The sequence below is a fragment of the Mauremys reevesii genome, linkage group 2 (assembly GCF_016161935.1).
Source record: "Mauremys reevesii isolate NIE-2019 linkage group 2, ASM1616193v1, whole genome shotgun sequence".
NCBI lineage: Eukaryota > Metazoa > Chordata > Testudines > Geoemydidae > Mauremys > Mauremys reevesii.
In genome coordinates this window covers 234,692,119-234,717,089 of record NC_052624.1, presented here as the reverse complement: position 1 = coordinate 234,717,089, position 24,971 = coordinate 234,692,119, and the positions used below count along the sequence as shown (strand labels likewise).

Below are 24,971 nucleotides of genomic sequence, written 5' to 3'. Positions count from 1 at the left end.
CGCAGCTCCAAAAGCACAGACTCGTCGCCCCACACACCGATCAGATCCAAGACTTCCCGGTCACTCTATGCTGGGTCCCTCTTTCTATTCAGAGATTGCATGAACTCCTCTGCTGGAGAGCTCTGCATTGCTGCCGGTGCTGCTGAGCTCGCCCCGATGTCCAACCACGAAATGAGATTCTAACTGTCCAGATAGGAAAAGGAATTCAAATTTTCCCGGGACTTTTCCTGTGTGGCTGGTCAGAGCATCCAAGCTCGGACTGCTGTCCAGAGCGTCAGAGTGGTGCACTGTGGGATAGCTCCCGGAGCTACTAAGTTCGATTTGCATCCACACCTAGCCTAATTCGACATAGCCATGTCGAATTTAGCGCTACTCCCCTCATCGGGGAGGAGTACAGAATTCGAACTAAAGAGCCCTCTATGTCGAATTAAATGGCTTCCTGGTGTGGACGGGTGCACGGTTAATTTGAATTAATGCTGCTAAATTCGAATTAAAGTCCTAGTGTAGACCAGGCCTTAGACTTAAAGCTAGGTGTTGTCTGTGTATTGATGGCATTGGAGCCTGTAGCCCTTACATTATCCAAGAAGTCTCATAGAAATGTTGAAAAGGGATGAAGACAGGATCGATTCTTGTGCAATTCTAAAAGTGAAGACTCTTGGAAGGAAGAGGAGTTGCCCATCACAACCCTCTGGCATCTATATAAGAAAAAAAAGATAGTGTTTTCCATACACTGCTACTTTAGTAGCTCAGGAATTGAATGCAATTCTATGGCACTCATGATTTGATTATATATTATACTATCAGGACTGAAATTTTCCCTCTAATCCTTTATACATTCTCCTGGATCTTCTTTGAACACTCTCCAATTTAGCAATATCCTTCTTAAATTGGGTACACCAAGACAGGACACAAAATTTCAGAAGCGGTCGAACCAGTGCCAAATACAGAGGTAAAATAACTTCCCTATTCCTGCTTGACATTCCCATTTATGCATCCAAATTCTCAGGAATTAATGGTAAATTCTCAGAATGGAGAGGGGTAACTCGTGGTGTTCCCCAAGGGTCAGTCCTAGGACCAATCCTATTCAATTTATTCATAAATGATCTGGAGAAAGGGGTAAAAAGTGAGGTGGCAAAGTTTGCAGATGATACTAAACTACTCAAGATAGTTAAGACCAAAGCAGATTGTGAAGAACTTCAAAAAGATCTCACAAAACTAAGTGATTGGGCAACAAAATGGCAAATGAAATTTAATGTGGATAAATGTAAAGTAATGCACATTGGAAAACATAACCCCAACTATACATACAACATGATGGGGGCTAATTTAGCTACAACGAGTCAGGAAAAAGATCTTGGAGTTATCGTGGATAGATCTCTGAAGATGTCCACGCAGTGTGCAGAGGCGGTCAAAAAAGCAAACCGGATGTTAGGAATCATTAAAAAGGGGATAGAGAATAAGACTGAGAATATATTATTGCCCTTATATAAATCCATCGTACGTCCACATCTCGAATACTGTGTACAGATGTGGTCTCCTCACCTCAAAAAAGATATTCTAGCACTAGAAAAGGTTCAGAAAAGAGCAACTAAAATGATTAGGGGTTTAGAGAGGGTTCCATATGAGGCAAGATTAAAGAGGCTAGGCCTCTTCAGTTTGAAAAAGAGAAGACTAAGGGGGGACATGATAGAGGTATATAAAATCATGAGTGATGTAGAGAAAGTGGATAAGGAAAAGTTATTTACTTATTCCCATAATACAAGAACTAGGGGTCACCAAATGAAATTAATAGGCAGCAGGTTTAAAACAAATAAAAGGAATTTCTTCTTCACGCAGCGCACAGTCAACTTGTGGAACTCCTTACCTGAGGAGGTTGTGAAGGCTAGGACTATAACAATGTTTAAAAGGGGACTGGATAAATTCATGGTGGCTAAGTCCATAAATGGCTATTAGCCAGGATGGGTAAGAATGGTGTCCCTAGCCTCTGTTCGTCAGAGGATGGAGATGGATGGCAGGAGAGAGAGATCACTTGATCATTGCCTGTTAGGTTCACTCCCTCAGGGGCACCTGGCATTGGCCACTGTCGGTAGACAGATACTGGGCTAGATGGACCTTTGGTCTGACCCGGTATGGCCCTTCTTATGTTCTTATGTTCAAAGATTGCATTAGCCCTTTTGGCCACAGTGTCACTCAGGGGCGGCTCTAGACATTTTGCCGCCCCAAGCAGGGTGGCATGCCGCGGGAGGCGCTCTGCCGGTCCTGCGGCTCCGGTGGACCTCCCGCAGGCGTGCCTGCGGAGGGTCCGCTGGTCTCGCGGCTCCACCGAAGCCGTGACCCTCCGCAGGCACGCCTGCGGGAGGTCCACCGGAGCCGTGGGACCAGCGGACCCTCCGCAGGCAAGCCGCAGGAGGTGGCCTGCCTGCTGCCCTCCCAGTGACCGGCAGAGCGCCCCCTGTGGCATGCCGCCCCAAGCACACGCTTGGCGTGCTGGGGTCTGGAGCCGCCCCTGGTGTCACTCTAGAAGCTCAGGTTCAGCTGATTATCCACCACAACCACCAAATCTTTTTCAGTCACTGTTTCTCAGGATAAAATCCCCTCCACACAAGTATGGCGTACATTCTTTGTTCCTAGATGTATGCATTTACACTAAACCATCTTAAAACATATATTGTTTGTTTGCATGCAGTTTTCCAAGTGAACCAGATCATTCTGAATCAGTAATCTGTCTTCATTATTTATTACTCCTGCAATTACTGTTTCATCTGAATACTTTATAAGTGATGATTTTATGTTATCTCCCAAGTCATTGATAAGAATGCTTAATAGCATAGGACCAAGAACCAATCACGGAGGGACTCCACTGGAAACACACCTGCTCAATGATGATTCCCCATTTACAATTACATTTGGAGACCTATAAGTTAGACAGCTTTTAAGACATTTACTAGGTGCCATGTTAATTTTATATTGTTCTATTTTTTTAAATCAAAATGTTGTGTGGTACCAAATCAAATGCCTTAGTCTAAGTTTATTACATCAATGTTATTGTCTTTATCAACCAAACTTGTAGTCTCATCAAAAAAAAGGTATCAAGTCAGTATGACCAAATCTATTTCCCATAAACCCAGTTGATTGGTATTAATTATACTACCCTCCTTTAATTCTTTAAAAAAATCAAGTCCAGTATCAGCCGCTCCGTAATCTTGCCCAGGATTGATGTCAGACTGACAGGCCTATAATTACTCGGGCTTCCCATTAACACTTTTAAAATATTGGCACATTAGCTTTCTTCCAATATTCTGGAACTTCCCTAGTGTTCCAAGACTTATTAAAAGTAAACAATGTTCCAATTGGCTACTCAGCCAGCACTTTTAAACTCTTGGATGTAAGTTATCCAGACTTGCTGATTTAAAAGTATCTAATGTTAGTAGCTGCTCTTAAACATTCTTCTGAGATAGTAGGGGAATGGAAAGAGTTATGGTACAAAATGACTATATCATCTGTTTTTCCCCCCCAAATACAGAACAGAAATATTTATTAAACATTTCTGCCTTTTCTTTATTATCATCGATAATTCTGCCATCTCCATCTACAATGGACCAATATCATTGTTAGGATTATTTTTGTTCTTAGTATATTTTAAAAAAGTCCTTCTTATTGTCCTTAACTCTGCTGCCCATAGATTTCTCTTTGCATCCCTTTTCTTCCCTTATCAATTTTCTACAATTCCTAGCGTTTGATTTATATTAATTACTATCAGCTTCCCCATTCTTCCATTTATCATACATGTGTGTGTTTTATATCTGCCTTCACTTCCCCTCTAAACTTGGCCTGTTTTTAACCAATATTGACTTCTTCCTCAATGGTGGCTTTTTGGGTAAAATGTTCTTAAACAATTCCCAATTATCTTTCACATTTTTCTGATTAAATTCGTCCTCCTAGCTGATTTAGCTTAAAATTCTTTTGATTTTCATGAAACTGGTCTTTTAAAGCACTTAGTATGTATATTACTGGTCTGTAGTTTATTCTGTTTGCACATATAAATGTAATCAAATCATAATCGCTTGTACCTAAGCTATCATTGATTTTTAGTTCTGTGATCAGTTCAGAGGACTCTGTCCTTGGGCCCCTTCTCTCCTCTCTCTAACACATTATCTTCAGACTGGTGACTCACAGACCTATTTCTTATGTCCAGACCAGTCTTCTGTCCAAACTAAAATCTTGCCCCTTCCCCCCCCCCTCCACATCTCTCATTGATCTCTTCCCATCAGCTAAACCTTAAGAGCTCTGCTTTAGACATTTTAATTTTCCTCCTGTGCCCAGCTCTTCCCTCACCTCCTTTGTCAGTCACTGTGGACAACACCATGATTCTATCTGTCACTTAGGCCAGTTACCTGGGTGTCATCTTTGACTTGCACCTCTCTCTTAGCCTGCATTTGTGCACTATGTCTAAATCTTGCCAAGTTTTTCAGCATAAAATCTCTAAGATACAGCCTTTCCTATCCATCCACACAGTTCAAACTCTCATCCAGGCTCTCATCATCTCACATCTCAATGTCCTTTTCATTGGTCTTGACACCTACAATTGTGCCCGGATTGTATCTATTTGGAATGCAAAGATCACTCTCTAGCTTGTCTCTTTGACCACATCACTCCGCTCTTTGAATTCCTCCACTGACTCCCCCCTTCTCGATCACATTAAACATAAGCCATCTGTCTTCACCTTCAAGGCCTTTCACAGCCTATCTGCTGTCATTCGCTATCAAAACATCAACCTTTGCCTCTGACTAGCCAATATAGCCTCCATCACCTGCTTACTAAATTTTCAACCTAGTACCTTGGTGCTTTCTCCCATGCTCCCCGTCATGGGAGGAGCTCTCTGTAAACATCTGCAAAACTACCTCATTATCCTCCTTCAAATCTCTCCTTTGCCATGATACATACAAAAAAACCCCTTAACAATGGTTAGACCACTGGTGTGCTGACACCACGACCTATCATGCTGACCTATGTTGTCTCACTGTTTCCTTGTATTCCACTTTTTTTGGTCTGTAGCCATCTGCTGTCTCTTGTCTTAAATTTAGATTGTAAGTTCTTCAGGGCAGGGACCATCTTTTTTTATTCTATGTATGTACAGCAGCTAGCACAATGGGATTCTTGTCCATGACTGGTTCCCAAGCACTATGGTAACACAAATAATACCTAAATAAATATCAGCAACAATGCAGCACAGATGAGTAACATTCAGCTCGTCTTTACTTAAGGTTCTAGAATACACCGTTAATAGTTTCTTCAACCTCAATTTCCTCCAAAGAAAACTCTACTGCAGGAGGTCGACTGTGCTAGATTATCTCGATGTTCCATTTTGGAGCCAATTCTCTAGTGCAATGGTTCTATGTAACAAGACCTCAAATAAGAACAGAAAAAAGGTTTAAGATGCTCCTTCCATCTAGCCATAAAGAAAGGAGGGTGGTTCAACCTCCTAAAACCTGTTTGTAATCCTTGAGGTTGAAAACCTGTGCCTAACTATCAAAAGATTGTGAAAATAATTATTAAAACAAAATCATACCTCACAAATATTTGTTTTAAATATAATATTTTCTAATATTTCCATGGCAATGGATGTTTGTCATCTTACTTCATACAGACAATTGTCTTGCCTGAGAATAAAAACTGTGCTGGAAAGAAATTATTTCCCTTTTAGTTCAATGGAAAAAAAAAAATCAGTCTAATTTTGACTCTCTTAGGTAAGAGCCAAGATTTGGTAGGTATGCAGTTTTGTTTTAAATTAACTTGTTTTTACTTATTTTATGGGCAAATTGGAGTATAATGGTTTATACATTAAGACAGACACATCTCCGCTCCTCCCAAGGGTCACTATAAAGTGATTTTCCCTTTCTGACTCTCAAATGGTGAGTAGAATAGAAGAGAGGTTTCCCTGACAATCAGAATACAGAGTTAAACGGTAAGCATTACCAACAGAAACAGTTAAAAATAAATAAATATAAATACTGATGTCTGTTACAGCTGCCTCCCTGCTGCATTCCTTTTTTGTTTTCCTCTCTGTGTGGCCACCCCTCCTGGCCATGGGGCTAGCAAAAGTCATAGCCTGGCCCTGCTCAGTGGAATGGCCTTTGCAGACTAACCGGAGCCATTGCTTTGCTCAGGTGGGGGTGGGCCTCTGCCTCCTTTGTTCAGACCTGGGCTCGGTGTAGGGGGCGCTGCCCAAGAATGCAAGACCTTATATGGCCACATAGCTGAGCATGTAAGTCATGCCTGTGACTTAGAACTAGCCCAGACACGTCTGTGCACACCTGAAGTCTTTTCCCTGCTTTCTCTCCTCTCCTCTAAGAAGGGGAACCAATCAAAGTTACTGGCGGGAAACTGCCTAAGTCTGCCTATATAACCAGACATTTTCTAATCAGACCTCGGAGAAGGTCCTTGCTTTGCCACCTGGTCTGATCAGCTAGGGGTCTTTGGGAGGCCCTCTCCCCGCTCTCATTTGTTTTTGAGCATACCCCCGTTTTTAAACTCCCCTCCCACGAACAACGAATTTTGCCTGGAGATCTCCTGATTATTGTGAGCAAATTGAGTCCTCTCTGCATCCTCTGATGATGCTGCTGTGCCTGCTTCTGCCTCTGCTGTTGTCCTGGGGATTGGTAAGAACTCTCTCTTGCAGACCCTCCCTGTTCTAGCTGCTGGCTTTTCTTTCCCCAACAGACAGACCCAAGTTAACTCCTTGGTCTGCATCTGTAATCTGTTTCTGGTTCTGCAGCTCCTTTGCTGCTAGAAATAAACTTGTGCCTCCCTGGATTCTATCCTGGGCAGCTCACTTGCAGTTGCTCCACTGCTGCAGCCACACCCTTGGAGAGGGTGGCTACCCCTAGTATAAGGTGCACTCATTAGGTTAAGTTAGGTTTAGCATTATACTCTGTAAGTTAGGCTTAGAGAATTGTTGCATTGTGTTTTGTTACTTGCTAATTTGTGTAGTCTTGGTTAAGTTAGATCATAGATAAGATTTTGCTGTGTTTTGTATAATTGTGGTTAAGTCTGTCTTTCCACTGCAACCCCCCCCCCACCAGCTTCTTTGTGTCCCTCTGACTCCTTACAGTCTCTCTGTTCTCTGTCTCTTTCTAAGTTTAAATCTCCCTCTGCTACACCACGTGCTCCTCTTCCCCCATCCCAATCTAGCATAAAACCCCATTGGTTACTTTTTTGTCTCTGATACACCTCACATTCTACATTTACACCACTGTGACACATTTTTACCTAAAATTGTTTGTTATTTAACATATTTTTCCATAACTGCTAGTTGGTTATATGCTGCTGTGACACACCTTTTTACATAGAAATTGTTAGCTACCTGTTGCTTTTATACTTCAGTGTTAATTGTTTACCAACTGTATTGTATCCCACTATTGAAACCCCCTATACTGTTCACCAAAAGAAACCCCTCCCCAATTGTCTACCTTAACAAACCCCATACCCCTCACTATTGAATTTTCCCTGTTTTTGCATTTTCTTAATAAAGTTTATTTTGCACCCCACCCGTGTGGTAATTGCTCCCCAAGATCCCATATACATGCTGGCAGGGACAACTGAAAACCTGTTAACTTATTTTCATTACTCCTCCCTGAAAATTAAATATTATTTTCTAAGAAACAATGGAATCAGCTCTCTTTTTATTCTAACATAGGAAACCTCTCCCCTAAAGTCCTCTCCTCCCCAGGAAGGAAAGGAAAAAAAGTCAGGGAGCATATACAACACCAAGTATTTGTGCTCATATTTTCCTCAAACATTTATAAGTGATGGAGGTACCATTACTTATAGTTGACGTTGCCCTATACTTCCCATTATAAGACCCTATTTTCAGTTGCTTATAAAACTTTGACAAGCTTTAACTATTTGAGCTAAAATTTTCCATGTCATGTGTCTGCTTCAGGTTATTTATTTATTTTTAATTTCAGCAAAAAAAAAAAAACTATTCAGCTGTTTTTGAGAGAGATAGTAAAGAAAAATGGTGTCGTTTTGCCCATGTTAAAAAAAAAAAAAAAGGTATAATCATTTCACCATACAGAAGCTATATAACCCTAATGCTTTAGAGCAGGGGTTTGGCATTTCACTCCTGGAATCAGGAGTGTACCTTTTGCCAAGTTATGAACCTCTGCCAATCTCAGTTTGCATATGTTCAGTAGACGCTTGTTAGAGTGAGGCAGCTAAATTCTCTGAAAATTCCATCTCTGCTGGGCATGCTCCAGCCCAGGGCTGCAGGGGCTGAACATTCCTGCAATTCCTGAAATTGCTCCTCAGGGCAGCTGGGGGACTACTGTGTTACTAGGTGAGACACAGGTAAGCCAAGTGCCATCTCTGGCAAAGGCTGCAGGCATCAACTAAGAACTGGCTAACTCACAGCTGGAAGCCAGACCAGCTCACTTGTGTGTTAGTATAATTCAAAGTAGATGTTAAAAACATATACAAATGTATTTAGTGTTTAAATGTCACGAAAAACTGACGAGATGTTGCATGCACTGTTTTCTCTTATCTTGTACCCTGTTATAATGAAATAGTAAACATTAGCATTGTATTTACCCCTGTAACTAAGTAACCCATCAAATGAGAAAGAAGCCGTGTGTAATGCAAATTAAGAACTAACAGGAAAGTGCTAATTCCTGTGCATGGAAAGCCAAATAGTCATTGTGTGAGAGCAAAGATCAAATTCTCTAAATGCATTCCTCTCTTCTCATCATGAAAGGAGGTACCCACTTGGGGGCCTTCCTGTCAGCTTGGGGTCTGTGAGAAAAAGCTATACATATGGACACAAGGAAAAATCCTGTTAGAATCCAAACAGAGAAGAATAACTGCATGAGAGGATAGAGATCCCCAGAGTTACGCTGGGTAGCCCTAAAAGACTTTTGGGAAACTGGCAGATTACTACATCTCTGCTACCTTTTGAAATTATATACTATGACTCATCTGTACATATATTTTTACCTGCATTAACCTCTCAGTAGCTGTCATTCCTTTTTCTTAGCTAACAAACCTTTAGTTAGTTTACTATACTACTGGCTATCAGCGTTGTTTTTGGTGTGAGATCTAGGATGGAAATTGACCTGGGTGAGTGACTGGTCTCCTGGCACTGATTATTTTGTCTTTTTTGTTGTAAGTGACCATTTATCACATAGACCCGCTTGCCTGGATGGCAAGATAGACTGGATTGTCTAGTGGCTGGCTCAAATACAAGATGACAACTTCTATACAAGATGACAGCTTCTATAAGTTAATAGAGAACTTACTGTGGTTGCTGGGAGATGGCAGGCTTAAGCCTGCCCATCGCTAAAAGCCCTCCTCCTTAACTGCAGGGGAGAGGTGGACCCGGCCCATGGTTTTCTCAAAGTGGATACTGAAGACAAAAATGACAAAAAACTGCGATAGGAACAAATGTCATAGGGTGAAATTAGGGAACCGGAAGCAGACACCAAGGACAGAACCCCCCACAGCACCCACTGCTCCTTAAAGGCATCTAAGGAGTCAGTGGACATCGCCAAAGGGAACTCTGCAAGGAGACTTGATTGAACAAGGAAATGGAAATAGGTCCCACAGCCTCAGAGTACCAGCCAGTTTCCTCTTCCTGCTGTGATGGCTGGCCATCTTGGCCAATGCCAGGAGGAGGATGAGGAGGGGGTCTCACAACTTTGTAGGGCCACGGATAGGGTGCGTGTGAAAATTAGGAGGTGTGGGAAGTGCAGCCAGAAAGAGGTTCTAGAGGAGTCAAAAAAGGGGTTGCATCCTGCTACATTCTATGTAGATGTGTACCAGGGTGTCCCTATCACTGCAGAAAGGACAGCTGTTAATAGGAGTAACTGAAGTGGCAGAGGTTTGTGCTATGAATCTAAAAGTTCAAACCTTGCTGATGAATCATGTGGGAGTTAATATATTTCCACATGACGGAATTTGTTTTTTTCAGTTTGCTTTTTTTAAAGTTAAGAAATTACATAAAAATCTATATAATACGGCTTTGAGTAATTATTTTCTGTTGAATTAAAATATTTTCTGAGTAGTCTGTACCCTTCATTTCATGTCTTCAGATGCTTCTAAAACATCACCTACCTAGCAGTGTGAGGCTCACAAACAGACAGATTGAGGAGGAAATTCACTCAAATAATCTATAATTCAACAAGGAAATGTATTTTTCATAAAAGCCAGTAAAAATGTATTCTTTCAAAACAATAGTGTTAAAACAGGCTCTAGTCCTAATCTTCTCCCAATTTGTACAGCCACACAAAAAAAGTCTAAACACAATTAGTGACTAACAGCTTCTCCCTTACCTGGGAAAATTGATCTTCTTTCTACACCTCCTTCTTCACTACTAAAATAAACAATATCATGACTAGACCGTTTCTCTCTGGGATTCTCCATCAGAATTATCCTACTGAAAAGTGACGGTTCTAACTCCTCCAACAACCTCTTCAGTCAAACACAGAGCTCATATTTACTAAGCATAAGGGGACAATTGTGATCAGCTAGTCTGACCTCCTGTATAATGCAGGATGTAGAACTGCCATGAATTAACTCCTGTTTCAGCAAGAGCATCTTTTTTAGAAAAAGATCCAATCTTGATTTAAAAGTTCCCTGTGATATGGACTCTATCACAGTTCTTGGTAAATTGTGCCAATGATTCCCCTCATTGTTAAAAATTTGCACTTTATTTCTAGTCAGAATTTGTCTAGCTTCAACTTCCAGGCACTGGTCTTGTTTTACCTTTGTCTGCTAGACTGAGGAGCCTTTTATCATCAAATTTTTGTTCTCCATATAAGTACTTATGGACTGTGAATAAGTCACCCCTTAACCTCCAGGTTAAACTGTACAGATTGTGCTTGTGGAGTCTGCTGCTATAAGGCATGGTTTCCAATCCTTTAATCATTCTCCTGGCTCTTCTTTGAACCCTCTCCAATTTATTCATACCCTTCTTGAACTGTGGACACCAGAACTTGAAACAATATTCCAGTAGCAGTTGCACCAGTGCCAAATACAGAGATCATATAACCTCCCTATTCCTACCAAGAGTCACCCGTTTGCACATCCAGGATCGCATTCATCCTTTTGACCACAACATTACACTGGGAGCTCGTGTTCAGCTGATTATCCACCATTACTCCCAAGTTCTTTTCAGAGTCACTGCTTCACAAGATAAAGTCCCCATCCTGTAAGGAACCAGTCAGGATACAAACAGTAAGAACTTAAGAGTGAAAAGCCTAGGAATGAGAAGCTTACTAGGGAAAGGGACAAAAAAGAGACAGGTAAACCAAAGAACTAAATACCTTTCACATCCCCAATTATCCTTTCCTTGAACAACCTTAGGCTTCAGATTGTGGAAATCAGAATTGTTGGACCTAACATACAGGGAGTGCATCTGTTGGATTCAGAGGTACTATTTGCATATAGTTATTTTTCAGATTAAAACTGCATTTTATAGTGATGTAGAGAAGTGCAAAGGTGAAAAGAGATTATAAGAAGCCTTCAAGTTAAGAAATATTTCTGTCACTTCTCCAAAGACATTTCATCCACTGTGCAGAATATGTCAAAGATTTGTGCCGATCGTCCACTGAGAGTTATGTACCCAATGGCTTCCACATCATACACCACAATAGCAGTCCTTGACATTGATTACAATTATCTGATAGTGCCTTCATTAATTGTCACCATCGGAGACTTCAAAAGACTCAATGTTATTGCACAAAAAAGTATGCATGTTCTCTGTACAGAGCTAGTGGAAAAGTGTTTTTTTGTACGACAATAATAATCATTTGGAATCTAAGGGATAGAAATTGTCCCACTGTTAAACTGTCAGTCAAAAACCTTATTATACATGGATAGAACATCACATCCATATATAACTACCTTTCCTGTCAGTCAAATATGTTGTTCTATACAGATCTAACATCAATTTGATTTTTAAATTGGCAGAGGCTATAAAACATTGTTCTGATGTGATGTCAATGTGATTTAAGTTACTGTTAGTGTCAGAATACAACAGAATGTCATTCCCCACCCACAAACAGTCAAATGCAAAGATTTCCTTAACTAGTTGGAGGTGAAGATCATGCCATGTTGGTCCTACGATACTAAAGTCATGATAATTTGAATATTTTTAATATACTAATTCATCCAATGGGTAACTTCATTATAAATACATTAGCAGCTCGGAACAACCTTTATTCTTGTTTATCCATCACAAATATATGATATTGAACAACTTTAATCTTATGAAATTTAGCAAGGTAATCTGTCTTGTTAGGTTATGCATAGAGGCTTATGTATAAGTACTAGTATACCAGAGGTCGGCAACCTACGGCACGCGTGCCAATGGTGGCATGCGAGCTGATTTTTAATGGCACGCCGAGGTCCCGGCCACTGGCCCTGCTCAGCCCGCTGCCGGCCTGGCTGAAGGGAACCCCAGGCCAGTAGCAGGCTGAGCAGAGACGGTGGCTGAGACCCCGGCTGGCAGGAGCCGGCGGCTGGAACCCCAGACTGGCAAGGGGCCGGCAGCCAGAACCTAGAAGTGAAAGTAAGGTGTAGCGTGCATGCTCGGAGCAGCCGATGCTGGGGCTCTCCGCTGCGGCTGGAGGCTCTGCTGTGGCTGGAACACTCCAGCAGGCTGGCGCTGGCAACCCCGTGCACCGACTAAGCAGCAGGCAGTCAGGCAAGTGAAAGGGGCCAGCAGGAGGCACGGTGGAGGTGTCCGCATCCCAGCCTGTCCTGCTGCCCCTCTCTCGCCACTGTGGCTGGATACCAGGGCACTACAGGCACGTGCCAGCCCTGCAGCGTGCACAGCTGCGGCCCCTTGGGAGGAAGGGGAAGTGAGCGGCGGGCCAGGGGGTCTTCTACCGCCGTCCCCCATTTGCCTGCAGATGCAGTGCCCACAGCTCCCTTAGCAGGAACAGGAACAGCGTGGGGCAGGGACCCATCCACCATCCAGGTAACCTGGCTACAACCAGGACTGTCCCAGGCCAGCCCCAAGCCTCCGCCCCCCAGGACTTCTCCCTTACACACACACACCCCGCCCTGAGTCCCTCATGCCACCCAACCCTGACTCCTCCTGCACCCCCCATGCTCCCAGCCCCGACTCCTGCAACATCCACATCCCCACCCCCTGCCCTGAGCCCCCTGCCTGCCAACCCCCCTGCCCTGAGTGCTCACACCCACACATCCCCAGCCCCTGAGCTCCTCCCCACAAGGGGGGTTGCAATATGACAGTACCTGTAAGAAATTTAAGTTACTTTCATCCCTGCTGGAACCCCAGACCAGCAGCGGACTGAGCTGAGCCAGCGGTGGGCTGAGCAGCTCATCCCGCTGCTGGTCTGGGGTTCCGGCCACTGGCCCCACTCAGCCCACTGCCAGCTTGGGGTACCGGCAGCCAGCCCAGCGCTCTGCTCCTGGCCTCGACCCAGCACTCTTCAGTCACCCCCTGCTATAGCCCACACTGGAAAACTCAGCAAGGAAAAGCGAGGGCTAGGATCACACTAAACTGATAAGATCTGCATTTTAATTTTATTTTAAATGAAGCTTCTTGAATATTTTAAAAACCTTTACTTTAAATACAACCATAGTTTATATAATATAGATTTATAGAGAAAGACCTTCTAAAAATGTTAAAATGTATTACCGGCATGCAAAACCTGAAATGACAGTGAAATTGGCACACCACTTCTGAAAGTGCCTTGCCTTCCCCGTAGTATACTATTTTTCTATTTCCAAGAAAGCACTCTGATTTGAGATTTAGAACATTGTATACATATTCTGTAACTTACCCCATTAAAATTCTACTTGCCCAATCACCTTGGTTTAACAGATTTTATTTGTTGGAATTCTTTGTTTTGTTTTTAAGACAGGCATTAAAATATAGCCTTTTCATTTATCATTTTAAGAGTGTGGGGTTGTTGTTATTTGTATTACAGTAGCACCTGGTCCCAACTAAGACTGGTACTCCATTGTAAAAGGCACTGTATAAACACATACTAAGAGACAGTCCCTGCCCCAAAGAGTTTATAGTATCTATCAACAAGATAAAGGAAATACTGTTATTCCCATTTTACAGAGGGAGAACTCAACCATAGATAGATAAAGTAATCTGCCCAAGATTACACTGGAAATCTGTGGCTAAACCGGGATTTGAACTCAGATCTTCCGAGTCCAAGTCCAGTACTTTGAACATAAGACTATTTCCCTCAAAAAGCAAATTTTGTGCCTGATTACGTCCAACTTTCATGACAATTTTGGAAGGCTGTTATGCATGTGTTCATACATTTATCCATGCAAAAGACTATGTAAGCAAGTGTCACAGAAATAAACTATAAAATTAGGGAATTAAAAGTTTCTTGTGGGTCTCATTTATACAATGAACCTGTTTTTACTTTAATGGATCAGCAGCTATATAGAAACTAGAATCAAGCAGGCTAACTTCACTTTTCACTAATACAGAAGAGGAATAACTTTTTTTCCTTAAATGGGGAGGGGAAAGTTCTAGATTACTAAAATGGAAACAGCAGAAATTAAATCAAATTAATGGGCAAGTTACACAATTAAAACTTTGATCAAAACATAGCACACATTTTACACAAGGGATTCTACGCAGAGGCACTAAACTTAGGGACAGCATGGTATTTACTAGAGATGTTTTTTAGCTGGTTAGATTATTTTTTTCCTAACTCAGGAAAAACTAGTTAGTCCCAGTTTAAGACATTTTCTATTTTTAAAAATTGTGTCCTTGATTATATTGCTGCCACATTACACATAGTTTTAGTTACATATTCAAATTGTGATTACACAGAGCACTAGGAGATTGTGAGATTTTATCACAAATAAAAAGTAAAATTGCACTGAGCATAACTATATGTAATTAATACTGACTGTCAGAATATCTGTATACATTTTGGTTCAGTATTATCTCAAAGAAGTTGTAGATGTCAGGACTTATTTCTGTTTTCAATATTTTATAAATAAGAATCAAAACATTTGGTTATATGTAAATAACAATCCAGAATTTTAGGCTTGAAGCATTAAGCAATTAGAAGCATGCAGAATTGCAGACTACCAGTCTAGGTCCACTTGGCCATTCAAAATTGTGTAGCAGAAGATCAACTTTGATGTAGTGGATAGATGAAGCCTATACATTATTTCTGGATGGCTGTATTCAAATTTTGAAAAGATTAGTTCTATGCTTGCTGAACTTGCTGGACACATGCAATTGTACCTCAAGGCAGACAGAATATCATCATTCTATAATTTTTTCCACCATGTTGAAAGGGAAACTTTTCCTTGATAGCAGATGAAAACAATTATTTTGGATACAGCAATTCTTCTACTTTAAATCAAGCTAAATATGAGAGAAAGTCAAGATTTTACTCAGTAACCACTGCCTTGCAATTTCTTTTTGTTCAAGTGACAAATTCCTTTCTTCCATATTTTGGATGAAGGAGGTTGGCCAACATGTGTTGTGTGTGTGAAGTTTCACAGCAACTGATTTTAATTGTCTGATTGAATTATTTGCTTCTTGGTAAATCCCTTGATTATTAATAGGGCCCTACCAATTCACGGCCCTGACAACAGCATCAGACTGAAATCTGATCTCTCTCATGAAATCTAGTCTTTTTTCCACGGGGGAGACCAGCGTTTCTCAAACTGGGGTCCCAACTCAAAAAAGGGCCTGGGAGGGGGGGGTTGCAAGGTTATTGTAGGTGGGGTCACAGTATTGCCACCCTTACTTCTGTGCTGCCTTCACAGCTGGGTGGCTGGAGAGCAGCAGCTTCTCAACGGGCACCCAGCTCTGAAGGCGGCAGCACCACACCATGCCATCCTTACTTCTGTGCTGCTGCTGGTGGTGGCGGCGCAGCCTTCAGTGCTGGGCTCATGGCCAGCAGGTGCCATTCTCTGGCCGCCCAGCTCTGAAGGCAGTGCTGCCACCAGCAACAGCACAGAAGTAAGGGAGGTAATAATGCAACCCCCCTACAATAGTCTTGTGATCCTCTGGCCCTCCACAACTCCTGGGCCTCTGTTTGGGTCAGGACCCCTACAGTTACACCACCATGAAATTTCAGATTAAAATATCTGAAATCATGAAATTTACAATTTTTAAAATCCTATGACCCTGAAATTGACCAAAATGGCATGGTCCTAATTATACTGACAACTCAACTATCTTCACTTCTGCCTCATGGTCAGTCAGAATCCTGAGATAATGAGGCCAATTTTTAAACATATGTTTCCAGGCATGTTATTTGACTGTTCCATTGTGAATCACCAGGGATTTGGGGTTTTACAGAACTTGGCATTCTTTTAACCAGGCTTCAGGCTGATGACAATTACGAAAATGCTTTTGTAAATCTACAACATCTTTCATCAAAGCACTTGATGTAAGGTCTTGTCCAAGTAGATTTAGCCAATGTGATGTGAATCTATACATAACCAAAGTGTTGTCCTCTTGTTCTAAATTACATCTTTTTCTCATTGTCTGTCAGGTAGCTCTTTACACAATGGTACAGTTCATTTGCTAATGCCTTGGCTTCTCTTGCCAGTGTAGCAGAGTACTTTCCAGTCTTCTTATTGCTTCCAGTATCAACTACCAATAGAGAAGCCAAAGTTAGCTATCACTGACTCATTGTGCACATTTCTCCAGCCATCTTGTATTAATGTAACTGCTTTTCCACATAATTTGTTGTGTGCTTCCACCTTTAAGTCATCCGTAACTGTATCTAACAGTTGATCTACTACCTTCTTTTGACAGGGAGCTTTATAGCTTGGCCTTAGGCAGCTGATAATTGATTGAAAAATTGGATGCTCAATAACAGAAGAGGGAATATTACACACAAAATATTTGTAATTTTCAAGTCAAGTCTACTTTGTTTCAATTCTGGAGATATTTTTGTTACAAACAGCCATTTGCGGTTCTAAAACCATGATACTTCCCCTTCCTCATCTTTAGCTGAGCTGTATATGGCTTCCTTTTGATGTACTTGGCAATGACACTCCAGTATTATCAGTACCTTCATCCTCAGAGTCTGATTCTAATACTCATGTATTTTTAGCCAAAGTCAGCAGTTCTGGAGTCTCTGGAGCCTTCCCACTTACTATTTCCTTTACTATTTCTGCATCTAAGGCTCTCTGCCATCTTCATGAAACTTGTCAAAATAGCCATAAATTGGGTCAACTAGTCTTCTATCTTAGCTCATGATGAAATATTTCGTCTTGAATCACTGTACTCACTGAGTTCAATCACAGGAGTTGCACTGCAGCCAGCCAGACCAAGAGACAGACTACTGGACTGGACAGTTAGTTTGGCAGTTTACCTCAAACAAACAAAACTTCTGAATCCAGGAATTCCCCATCTAGGGAAGGGGTGTTCCTGGATTCAGAAGTTTCAGTTTCTGTTTGAGATAGCGAAGGCAATACCATACAGGGGTTAGGGGAGGGGGGAAGGTTTTTTTTTTTTTTAATTTCCTTTCATTAAAATTAAACAAACCATCTTACTGAAAAGTCATCAAATTGCTAAATATTTGTCAGTGGTTTTCATTAGTACATTTTAATAAAAAAATATTTTCAAACTTTCACAGTTTAAATCAGTATTTACCAGTATCCTGACCTAATCTAGTTTTTCCTGGGAAACTGCCAACCCTGAATACATTTACATAAGCAATTGAAGGAGATTTCCTAGGGATTTGCCAGATTACAGGCCGATGACACTACTGTTACAGTCTCAGTGGAAATCTGCTTTGATCTAATTAGCAAAGAACTAGAACCACACAAAGACAAAATAAAAAAGACAATTCAGAGATGCTATGGACCCTTTCCATTACTTAGTCAATATGGCTTATCCTAAATACAGAGGCTGAAACCAGGACAGGAAAAAAAGTTTTAAATGTGGGGAACACAACCTAGTCCTGAGTTCCTTCCTTTACTTCTAGAATTTAAATTTTAAGAATTTGATTTCTACTCCAAATCTATCTGCGAAGAAGGTTGCATCTGAGTTTTTTTTCCTAAGTGGTGGAAAACTGTAGAAGTAAAACCATGGGGTAAAATTTTCAGAATGTGCCTAGGAGACTTAGGAGCTGCCTAGGTCACACTAAAAGTCAATGAAATGAAGGCTCCTAGCTACCTAAATAATTAAAAAAAAAATGGGCTGTAGATTTCTCTTCACTGTTTAAAAGTTTGCTCTTGCTATATAAGAGCACCTGTGTGATAGTTATCTCACTGTAAAATCCTAAGTGGAACCATGGCACTTGTAGTATTTACCAGAAGTGGCTAGATGAGGTCAGCACTATACCCCCACCTAGGGTTGACTTCACCTAGTTTACCGCCAAGTAAAACTAGAGAGCCTTGTCTCCACTATGTTTTTACAGAACATCAGTTATCCCACAGTAAAAAAAACCAAAAAAACAAAACACACCACACTTTTTTTGGTCAGTGAAGAAAAGCTTTTAGGTTAAGTCATTTAGGCTCTCTGAACAATATTTTTGAATAAAAATTTTAAAAATGTTGTCATTTTTAAGAAGGTCTAAACATCAGTCCAGATAACTCAGCATCAGTGAAGTGTGTTTAGTACTTTCAGATTGGCTTGGTTTGGGTCTGGTCAAAATATTGTGATAGGCTAAATGATAAAAAGCAAGTGAGTTGTTAAAAAAAAAAAACCCAAACATATTGGTATCTTAGGTTAGATACAAATGACAGAGATAAGCATAACATCATAGGGACTCAGTTGTTACATTCTTGTGATACACTCACAAAACTGCAAGCTTTTCATTTTGGAAAACATAAGAACATAAGTACGGCCATTCTGGGTCAGAACAAAGGTCCATCTAGCCCAATAACCTGCCTTCTGACAGTGGCCAATGCCAGGTGCCCGAGAGTGGATGAACAGAACGGGTAATCATTAGGTGATCCATCCCCTGTTGCCCATTCTCAGCTTCTGGCAAACAGAAGCTAGGGACCATGTCCCTGCCCATCCTAGCTAATAGGTCCATCAATGGCTATCCTCCATGAATTTATCTAGTTCTTTTTTTGAACCCTATTACAGTCTTTGCCGGAGGATATTGTGAAGGCCAAGAGTTCCACAGGTTGACTGTGCATTGTGTGAAGAAATACCTCTTTTTGTTTGTTTTAAATCTTTGCCTATTAGTTTCATTTGATGATCCCTACTTTGTGTGTAAATGAGGAAAAAAGTGACTTCCTTATTTATTTTCTCCACACCAGTCATGATTTTATAGACCTCTATCATATCCCACTTTAGTCATCTTCCCCCTCCCCCCAGATGAAAAATCAGTTCCGTACCCATAATCATTTGTTGCCCTTTTCTGAATCTTTTTTGAGATGGGGTGACCACATCTGCATGCAGTACTCAAGATGTGAGTGTGCCATGGATTTATATAGAGGCAATGTGATATTTTCTGTCTTATTAACTATCGCTTTCTTAATGATTCCCAACATTCTGCTTTTTTGACTGCCACTGCACATTGAGTGGATATTTTCAGTCGACTATCCACAAGGATGCCAAGATCTCTCTCCAGTGGTAACAGCTAATTTAGATCCCATTATTTTATATGTATAGTTGGGGTTATGTTTTCCAATGTGTATTACTTTGCATTTATCAACATTGAATTTCATCTGCCATGTTGTTGCCCAGTCATCCAGTTTTGAGAGATACCTTAGTAGCTCTTCACAGTGTGCTTTGGACTTAACTATCTTCAGTAGTTTTGTATCTACAAATTTTGCTACTTCACTGTATACCCCCTTTTCCAGATCATTTATGAATACTTTGAATACTACTGGTTCCATTACAGACCCCTGGGGGACACCACTATATACCTCTCTCCAGTCTGAAAACTGACCAATTATACTCTTTGTTTCCTATCTTTTAACCATGAGGACTTTTTTTTCTTATCCCATGACGCTTACTTTGCTTAAGAGCCTGTGGTGAGGGACCTTGTCAAAGGCTTTCTGAAAATTTAAATACACTATATCAACTGGATCATCCTTGTCCACATGCTTGTTGGCTCCCCCAAAGAATTCTAGTAGACTGGTGAGGCATGATTTTCCTTTACAAAAATCATGTTGACTCTTTCCCGAGAAATTATGTTCATCTATGTGTCTGACAATTCTGTTCTTTACTATAATTTCAACCAATTTCCCTGGTACTGAAGTCAGGCTTATTGGACTGTGTAATGATGCTGGTTCTGGCAGGACCCAACTGAGCGTGCCAATTCAGGACAAATTGCTTAAAGCAGGACAGTTACAGCCCAAGACTGGGGTTTCTACGCACACCAAGGCAAACCAAACCAGCCAAACAGAGAAGACTTCGGTTTTACCCCACTGGCTAACAATAAGTCACAAAAGCAATTCCCTTAGACATTCCAGTTTCCCAGCATCACCACCAGTGCCACTCTTTATGGGGACAAATGGTTATTAAAAATCAATATCTCAGTAAAAGAAAAGAGGTTCTCTCGATCCCAGAGGGCCAAGCCCCAGACCCAGGTCAATATAAAAAAAAAAAAAAAAAAAATCACATCTTACCCACAAATCACGCTGTTGCCAATCCTTTAGAATCTAAAATCTAAAGGTTTATTCGTAAAAGGAAAAAAATATATAGATGAGAGCTAGAATTGGTTAAATGGAATCAGTTACATACAGTAATGGCAAAGTTCTTGGTTCAGGCTTGTAGCCGTGATGGAATAAACTGCAGGTTCAAATCAAGTTTCTGGAGTGCATCCACAGCTGGGATAGGTCATCAGTCATTTGTGTAGAGCTTCTGTTTGTAGCAAAGTCCTTCCAGAGGTATGAAACAGGACTGAAGACATGATGGAGATGAGGCATCAGCCTTTTAGTCTTTTCCAGGTGTAAGAACACCTCTTTGTCCTTACTGTGGAAAATTACAGCAAAATGGAATCTGGAGTCACATGGGCAAGTCCCTGCATACTTTGCTGAGTTACAAGGCCTATTTGCCTTCTCTCAATGGGTCAATTGTATAGCCGATGGTCCGTAATGGGCCATCAAACAGGCTAGGCAGAGCTGACACCAACTTGTCTGGGGTGTCACACAGAAGCACAGCATAATAATTTGAAATACAGACAGTATAGAGCCAATACTTATAACTTTAAATACAAAAATGATATATGCATACAAATAGCATAATCATAACCAGCAAACCATAACCTTGTCTTAGACACCTAGACCTCCTTTATACCAGATTTGGTGCCACTACAGGACCTTGGTTGCAACCATGTTCTATATGGTCCCAGTTCAAGTCAATAACGTGACAGCCTGTACTTGCCAGGATCACCAATGGAACCCTTTTTAAAAATTGGCATCACATTAGCTATCCTGCAGTCATTTGGTACAGAACCTAATTTAAATGATAGATTACAAACCACAGTTAAAAGTTACACAATTTCACATTTGAATTCCTTCAGCACTCTTGGGTGAATACCATCTGGTCTTGGTGACTTATTGCTGTTTAGAGGAGGTTTTGGAACAAATTGATAAAGACACCTCAATCTGGGACAGTTCCTCAGATTTGTCACCTAAAAAGAAAGGCTTAAGTTTAGGGATCTCCCTCACATCCTCAGCCATGAAGATCAAAGTAAATAATTCATTTAATTTCTCCACAATGGCATTATCATCCTTGCGTGCTCCGTTAGCATCTCAATCATCCAATGGCCCCACTGGTTGTTTAGCAGGCTTCCTGCTTCTGATGTACTTAAAAACATTATTACTTTGAGTCTTTGGCTAACTGTTCAAATTATTTTTTAGCCTTCCTAATTATATTTTCATACTTCACGTGCCAGAGTCTATGCTCCTTTCTATTTTCCTCGCTAGTATTTAACTTCCACTTTTTAAAAGGATGCCTTTTTGCCTCACTGCTCCTTTTACTTTGTTGTTTAGCCATGATGGCACTTTTTTGGTTCTCTATGTTTTTTAATTTGGGGTATACATTTAAATTGGTGTCTTTAAAAAAAAAAGTTTCCATGCAGCTTGCAGAGATTTCACTTTTGGCACTATACTTTTTAATTTCTGTTTAACTAACTTCCTCATTTTTGTGTAGTTCCCCTTTCTGAAATTAAATGCTGCCATGTTAGGCTGCTGTGGTGTTTTCCCCACCACAGGGATGTTAAATTTAATTCTATTATGGTCACTATTACCAAGTGGTCCAGTTATATTCACCTCTTGGAACAGATGATTCCAAGTGCTGCACTTAGGATTAAATCAAGAATTGCCTCTCCTCTCGTGGATTCCAGGACTAGCTGCTCCAAGTAGTAGTAATTTAAGGTGTCAAGAAACTTTATCTCTGTATCCCATCCTGAGGTGTCATGTACCCAGTCAATATGTGGATAGTTGAAATCCCCCATTATTATTGAGGTGTTTTATTTTTATAGCCTCTCTAATCTCCCCGAGCATTTCACAGTCACTATCACCATCCTTGTCAGATGGCTGGTAGTATATCCCTACTGCTGTATTCTTATTATCGGAGCATGGAAACGCTATCCATAGAGATGCTAAGTCACAGTTTGGTTCATTCAAGATTTTTACTTCATTTGATTCAATGCTTTCTTTCACATACACTGCCACTCCCCCACCAGCAAGACCTGTTCTGTCCTTCCGATATATTTTGTACCCTTGTATTACTGTGTCCCATTGATTATCCTCATTCCACCAAGTTTCTGTGATACCTATTATAGCAATACCTTCATTTAATACGAGGCATTCTAGTTCACCCACCTTATTATTTAGACATCTAGCATTTGTATATAAGCACTTTAAAAACTTGTCACTTTTTACCTGTCTGCCATTGCATAATGTACAGATGCTCCCTGGGTTACGCAAGACCTGACTTACGCAAATTCGCACCTATGGAAAAAGTTCCATAAGCCAGAAATAGGATTTTCAAGTTGCGGAAATTTTTGCATAACATATGGGTATACATTTCCAATGTATGCAAAATTCGAGTTATGCAATGCTTTCCAGAATGGAATGATTGTGTAAGTTGGGGGGGGGGGGGGCATCTGTAACTGAATGGGACTCTTTTTCATTTGACTTTCCTCATCAGATCCTCCTCTCCTAAACTGGAGGGAAAGAATCTCCATTAGTAGATCCTCCCCTAAGGTATGTCTCTGTCTGAACCATATGCTCCTTCGCACTGGTCAACTTTCCCTCAGCCCTTGGTTTAAAAGCTGCTCTACAAACTTTTTATTTTAAGTGCCAGCAACCTGGTTCCATTTTGGTTTAGGTGGAGCCCACCTTTCCTGTATAGTCTCCCCCTTTCCCAAAAGTTCCCCCCGTTCCTAATAAATCTAAACCCCTCCTCCCTACACCATCATCTCATCCATGCATTGAGACCCTGCAGTTCTACCTAACTGGCCCTGCATGTGGAACTAGAACCATTTAAGAGAAAGCTACCATAGAATCTTAGAATATCCGGGTTGGAAGGGACCTCAGGAGGTCATCTAGTCCAACCCCCTGCTCAAAGCAGGACCAGACAGATTTTTGCCCATCCCTAAATGGCCCCTTCATGGATTGAACTTACAACCCTGGGTTTAACAAGCCAATGCGCAAACCACTGAGCTATCCCTCCCCCCATATGGTTTAGCCTGGAGCATATGGTTCAGACAGAGACATATCATGGAGGTCCTGACTTCAATATCTTGCCTAAAAGCCTAAATCTGGACTCCAGGACCTCTCTCCTATCTTCCCTATGTCATTGGTATGGTGGGTTGGACCCCCCTTCCAAGATGCCACCTGATGTACTGGTGTTTCAGAGCCTACCTCCTCCACCAGCCTGGGCTCCCTTACACTGTTTTGCTGAACTAGGCTCTCTGGCCTCCTCCAGCAAACATACAGGTCAGAACAAACCCAGCTATATAATCATACAGACACCACAATCACCTCTGCTCGGAAATTGCCAGGCATTCAAGTGCACATCACCTCTGGAGTATAAACCCAAAATTGTATTATCTTGCACTGCACAGAAAACTGTATAGCGTAAGTTCATGAAATTCACTACCTCCCTCAATGTGAAGGAAGATATGCACAGCTTTCCCCCTACCCCACCCCCATTATGAATTGCACAAACTGGGTTTTAGAAAACAAAACAAATTTATTAACTACAAAGGATAAATTGTAAGTGATTATAAGGGATAGCAAAACAGATCAAAACAGATTACTGAGCAAATAAAACAAAACACAAATGAAGCTTAATACACTAAATTAACTGGTTAATAGTAGCAAATTCTCACCTTAAGTGTTGTTTTTTGTAGGTTGTAAAGTTTCTTGAAGGTAAGCTGCAAGCAGTGCAGTTTAGATCTCCAGGTATTCCTTTCACAGGCTAGACCTTTCTCACCAGGGCTCAGCCCCTGCCTCCCAACCCCCTGAGCTTAGCTCCTTTGTTTCTTCAGGTGTTTTCAGCAGTCTTCCTTCTTGGGTGGGAGGGTAGTGGAGAAGAACCCTGATTACCTCACTTCCCTGCCTTAAATAGGATTTACATATGGTACAAATCTTTTGTTTCAGTGCGATTCCCTCACCCCCTAGTGGAAAGATACCAGAAGTCCAAGATGTAATCCAGCACCAGGTGACATGATCACAGCATTCCAGGAAACTTCTCAGGAAGGTGGAAGATTAGCATCTTCAGAGTCCTATTGTTCTCCAAATGGCCCATCCAGGCTTATTGCATACTGTCTGGTGGACGTTCCCCAAATGTAAACAATATTCCTAACTTCAGATACAGAAATGATACATGCATACAAATAGGATAATGAATTTCAGTAAAACAGAACCTTTCCAATGATACCTCACATGACCATCTTGCATAACACATATCTTAGTTATGTCATATGAATATCAGAAGCATATGTCTATGAAGAATATGGGGTGTAGGCTCACAATTGATACTTACATGTTCCGCGACCACCAGCTTCTCCCCAGAACTACACACA

At 41.2% G+C, this 24,971-nt stretch overlaps 1 long non-coding RNA gene across 1 annotated transcript; it reads right to left on the bottom strand.

Annotated features, from left to right (window-relative positions):
* Positions 1-418: 418 nt before the first annotated feature.
* Positions 419-24,764, bottom strand: LOC120398348. The gene is made up of 3 exons (XR_005594332.1): positions 24,276-24,764; positions 20,675-20,905; positions 419-695 (listed from the first exon to the last, which is right to left on the bottom strand). It is a non-coding gene; the product is annotated as an uncharacterized LOC120398348 (long non-coding RNA).
* Positions 24,765-24,971: the final 207 nt, after the last annotated feature.